Raw genomic sequence first — 6,111 nt, 5'->3', positions numbered from 1 at the left:
AAATGCTAAGGAAGACAGGGAGCAACCGGCTGCCGGGGGAAATCATACACTTTTCAGGATAAGTTAGAGTAACAGAAAAACGTGTTTTTAAATAAGCTACTTTTAGGGAGCAGCAATCGATGTCCTTCAGTAACTTAACATGTTAGACTTAAATCTCAACACCTGCAGTCTCCTGACAGAGAGAAGTGAGGCAACCGAGACTACACCAGATATCTTTAACACAACTACTGTCTTAGTCCGTTTTGCCCTCTGTTTTTACATAAAGTGGATTTTTCTCTCAGTGCAAAGCGTCAACGTCTGCACATCCACAGTGAAATGCTCAAAAGCTGTCATTTATTCAGGTGATCACAATAATGTGTCTCTCATGCTGTTGGTAAATTGATGGCAATTCCTGAGAGACGCATTTGAATAAAAGATTAGCTGAAGGCGTTTGAGAGGGAACCACCTCTCGACGGGTCAGATCTGCTCTCACCTCCTTAACAATGGATAATTAGAAGTCAATTAGCTGTGCAAACAAACATTAACCCCCGAGCCAGGAGTGATGAGCAGTTCAGCGCTCTTCTGGCTCTGAGAGAGAGAGGCGGAGAGGAGCCTGAGGGGGGAAACCTATGGACTATAACTGAGTGATCATTATTCTGGATGCCGGCCAAGTACTGTGGAGGGTGAACCCAGGAGAGGATTTGTACTACTCAATCCATTATGTGGGTTTTCTTTCTGCTTTCTACTGATGGCCGTGACCATATACCGATTTTTTATTATTATTATTTTTTGGTTGTCATAAGGTGATTAAAGGTTTAGTGCACACAAGCTGCAGAGGCAGCTGTTTCTAAACCATGACTATCAAAATAAAAGTAAAATGTTGATAATAAAAAGTTAAAATTGAATTAAAAAAAAAACAAAAAACCTTCCACTAACCATATTTCCCTTTCAAGAGAAGGCAAAAGTCCAGCCATGACTCTACATTTACCTCTACTTTACAAATTCACGTTGCGGATATCATGCAATTTCTACTTTATAATAAGAAACATATACAACCAAACTCCATTTAAAATAGTTCAATTTAATGTTGCCTTTTAACAAACGCTCAATAAATCGTGGCTAGTTTGCTGGAAATCCATTTTGTCGACAGGTAAATGATCCCTCTCCAGATTTCTTTTTTTAAGCTGAATTTAATGCTAGCGAACCTCGTCCACTGTCTCTGTCAAGTGACGGGGTGAAACAAGCTAGCGTCGGCATTTAAAGTTCAATTCATTAAGTTTTATTTATTCTTTTTACAAAAACAGTGAGACTGTTGCTGCAATTAATTACACGCCGAATTAAAGAGGAGCCTTAAAAGCTCACAAAATTCAAGTAAGACTGCACCTGTAGGCAGCTATGCTCAGCCACTAGTCAAGGCAATATTAAATTGATATTGCCACATAGGGGGGTTTTGTTCGCTTCCATGCAGGACGGACGACAGCAGAGCCACACAAATAAAATAACAAAAAGCACCAAGCGACGCACGAAACATGCAACCACGGTCCTACCGGGTGAAGAAACAGCGGCGTCCACCCGGGCAGAGATGCTCTCCACCCTCTTTGAATCCATGGCTGCGTCCGAAATGGGACTTTGAAGAGCGGGGGACTCGTCGGGACTAGTTGCTGCTCACTCAACTCCCAAGTTTGACAGCGAGGCGCGCCGCCGGAGCGGGGCTCGTGCACGCTGGCGGGAGCGCGCCTCGCTGGGTTGCGTTGGTGATTAATTAATTAATTGACTTGTGTGTGTGTGTGTGTGTGTGTGTGTTAGGTAAATAGTGAGAACAGGTGTAATGTTACCTAATAACCAAGTGAAGTTGATAACCTCCAAAGTTTTATTTTGGATTTTTTTATTTATTTTTTATTCTTTGTATATTAAATGGGGGTGCAATAGAAGGATAGTGAAAAGGCTGCTGATTTCAAAGGTAGGCGCCTTGCACTGTGATGCTTATGAAGCGGAGGAATGGTTAAAACACATGAAAAGTGATTCATGTGCACCGTTTATACTTTTACAACTCCCCTAATGTAAGGATGAGCTCCCTACATTGACTGCTTATTGAGTTTTAGGGCTCTCATAGCTTAAAAAAAAAAAAAAAAAAAAAAAAAAACATCCCTGCACCCAGGTTGATGCTGCGTATAACACCCTGGGGTCCACATTTCTCGCACCAGATGGTCGAACCACTATGTTCCTCACCTGCTCTTTCACCACGTATACGGTATAAAGCTCACAGTGCAGCATTTCCATCCACTGGCACAAACCACATTTCTGGCATGTCTATTACAGCGTGGTCTGTTCGACATAGCCATGGCTTATATTAAACTGGTTTACCGCTGTGTAGTTCAGGGACCACCGTGGGTCTTAAACAGTGCTTTCAATATCCATCCCTCCAGTTTGCCCAACTCACCAGAAACAGTTAAGACAGTTACATAATTCTGCACCAACTCAAAACACACTTCTGGATGCTGCCTGACAAAACAGGAGTCTGCAGACAAATAGACACATGCACACCACACTGGGTGCATTCAGTGCACAGCATTCTTCCTCTCTCGCTCCATACACACTGCGCTACACACGGTATATCAGTTGTTAGACAGAACAGTGTGTCTGTAAACAGACCAGCAAGGAAATCAAGTGGAGATTTTCCATATATACGCGCAGCTGCACAATGCAACAAACCCACTACAGCCAACAATGAAGCTCACGATTAAAAAAAAAAGATAAACCATCCTGCTTCTTGGGAAGTCAAGACGACTGTCAGCTATTTTGAAGATTAGGACATTTTTAAACAACAAAGCACATCAGAGAGAGTTCGCAGATGATTGTTCCAGTCCCCCAAGAATACCATAAAGGATAAGAGTTTTTCTACCACGCTGTAAAAAAACACACACAGTCAGTTCGTTTAAATACAATAGACAGCTTTGGACAAATGGTGAAACAGGAGGCTATTTCCTCAGCTCGGCATTGTGGTAAATTGCTGACACTTCTCCAATACAGGAGCTTCACACTTAAACAATTCTGATGAGTGTGTCAGAGCAAATAGCAACTTAGGACAAAGGCGTACTTAATATGTTTAGACATATTTATTTCTGGAATGTACAGAGATGATATGCACATGGTTTGATATGGTGTTCCGCAGATTTGTGATGATCTTCTGCAGCTTCAGAAACGTTAAGCTTCTGTTAATTAGTCAATTGCAAGTCAAGTGCAAGTCTATTTACAAGTGCACAACATTTGGCCGTCTCCCCCCACATGTGCTTAAAGGCTCCTTCTGTGTGGAGACAAGACAAACGCATCCCAGTAGGCGCCCTTCGTTATCCAAGATGTGTGTGTGTCCAAGAGAGAAAGAAAGAGAGAGAGAGAGAGAGAGAGACAGAGAGAGACAGAGAGGGGACTTCTGCCTGCAACTGTCACCGTGAACAATGACTGATACGGTTTTTTTGAGGGGGCTATAAATAACGGAGCACCTGGACAGAACGATGAAGCCCAAATCTGCTCAGACAGACTGGCACAGGTAGATGGATGGCAACGCGAGGGCATTAATGAGAGCTGTGCAGATGGCTTGATGTCATCATTAGATGGCGTGCAGGTGTGTTTGTGTGACTTTGTTAATTATAGAGCGAGTTTGAGGTAAAGTTGATTTAAAATATTAAAAACAATCTTTTCATTGAGTTTTTTTATGGCTGCGGGTCAGCTGAAGACCTTGACTTTAATGACCTTAATTTGACAATATGTGGAAGAAATCTGAAACGTCCTCATGTCTACATGTCGACACTGAAGTGCGATTCTCATCTAATCATGTGAAACCAGTAGCGAACTGCCCCTCTGCCTCTTCTGCCAAGAACTCCCTTCATCAGCTTGAGTGACTGACTCAAGCCTGAATGTCACAAAAGGCTGTTACCTACTACTGTAACCAAAGACCCAGACCCAGCATTAGGCGAGAGGAAGCCTTTGTATTGATGTAGTTGTATGTTGTAACACAACATCTGTATGTATATATATATATACACACCTATTGCTACCCATGGACAGTCGGAGCCCATCTAATTACAATCAGCACAGTCGGATGGCTTCGCTTTCTAGAAAGTATCAATCTTTATTCCAGTGGCATGTTTCCACAGCAGAGCCAGATGCTTCCTTCAGGCACCACGAGCAGTGTTTGGAAAATGTAAACAACTCATCACTTGTCTGACGTTAAGTCGTCCTCGGGCCTCTCTGCGAGAAGCTGAGTTCGGATTTGTTCCACAGACAAAACACTAAGTGGCTACTAGGTGTAAAAGTATCGGCGATGTGATGGAGGTATCATCGCTGTTATCCATTTATCCTATCTAGCTGTGATGAGTCTTGTTCTTCCTCCTCCTCGTTGTTTTTATGCTGCCTGAGGTGATACTACTTTCTGATACTACTTTGTTATTTCATCCTGGATGGTTGCTCTGATGCTCACTAGCACTCAGCTTTCAGCTTGGTGTACGATCTCGAGGTGCTGGAGACGGGGGTGAAACCCTACATCTAAACAGGTCCCTACTGACGAGATGTCGTCAGAACAATCATTCTGAGGTATGTGATTGGACCCTATTGTGAATGGATGAAGTGACATGATGCAACTTTACTCCTTTCACCTCCATTTATCAGTTTTGGCCCAGAGTCTGGCTGTGGTCCGATCTAGTATCAGTTTATTAGCCTTGATGGGCTCTTTCCCCACACAGCACCAGCATCCACTGATTGTGATTCCCTGCTTCTCTGACAACCTAAAGAGAACTTTATAACAGATGGCAGCGCTGAAGAACCCTGGCGATTATTTGGAGATCAGTCTTTCATGCCTCAAGGAAATCATAGAGGCTGCCACTAATCAAGGCATAACTGCTCTCTACATAATTCACAAGTCTTATTACAATTTGTCACATCCAAGACGGCTTGGCAATAAATCTTCGCCTGAGTGAAATATGCGTTTTATTAATATGCCATTAATGAAAAATTGGTGCTATCGGGAGCTCTGCTGCGCCTCGGCTTCTCCTCTGGCCCGGGACGATCAGCAGACAATGATTGCGGATCATTTCTTAAGTGAGGAGAATTGATGGAATGTTTTATACTATTTCTTCAGCGTGACCTTCTACATTTCGAGATAGTAAAGACGATGTCGTTATGGCCTCACTTAAAATAGACAGCGCTTGCCTTATTTAATAAATCTCCCAAGTGCAAACAGCGTGTCATGCAGTTTCTAAAAATAACTGCGCATCCCTTTATGAGGGAGAGAGCTAAACAGGCTATGCTGCATATCCACGTCCACATCAAGGCTGTTAATATACAATTGTGTATTTATGTACACTAATAATGTCATGAGTGATGAACAGTGAGTAGTACAATCCTTAGGTACTTGTACTCTCATTACACACTTCCATATAATCTATAAACTAGTTAAACTAAAAGTAAACACGCAGTAAATAGAAGATTATATAAGACAGTGTTCGATTAATACTGATGCAATCATTTGAAAGTAGAATTGTATTTATGCTGGTGGCCAGTCTTAGTTTGGACTATAGTGATTTTAGTGTAGTGGTTGCTAACCTAAGAGGTTCAGCTCCTCTTAACACAACCCACCAAGTCGGATAAATGACATTTAGCTGCCAAGAACTGATACTAATCCATCTCCCGAGTACTCTGCAGTGAAATCTTTGTCGCCGCGTTGTGTTCCCTCTCCACAGCGGTGATGTCAAACTGTGAGTGGGACTCCAGTTCAGCTGTCGGGCTTGTGGAGGAGACGGAGAACGGAAGAGAGAGTGGAAGGAGGAGAAGATGCTCTCTTCTCATTATCCTCTTCTCTTCACGGCAGCTTCACTTGTCCTGAGAGTCAGCTGTCAATTACAGTCCGGGCATCAAGTCAGCAGGTGACCACGATGTACAGTGCACTCATCAAATCTGCCAGCAGGCAGGAAGAAAACACCTATAGAGCCCAAAGTCACAGTCGGTTGCAATTAAAGTGCTGCTCCACTGCACAGAAAGAAACCCGAGGCCACCTGAAGGTCAGCGAAAAAACCCAATTACCAGCTTGTCATATATTGTCAGGAAGAGTAATTTTTGGAAACAAAACAGCCGTGACTC

The sequence above is a fragment of the Anabas testudineus genome, chromosome 18, assembly GCF_900324465.2.
Source record: "Anabas testudineus chromosome 18, fAnaTes1.2, whole genome shotgun sequence".
Taxonomy (NCBI): domain Eukaryota; kingdom Metazoa; phylum Chordata; class Actinopteri; order Anabantiformes; family Anabantidae; genus Anabas; species Anabas testudineus.
Note: the sequence above shows the minus strand (reverse complement) of the source record.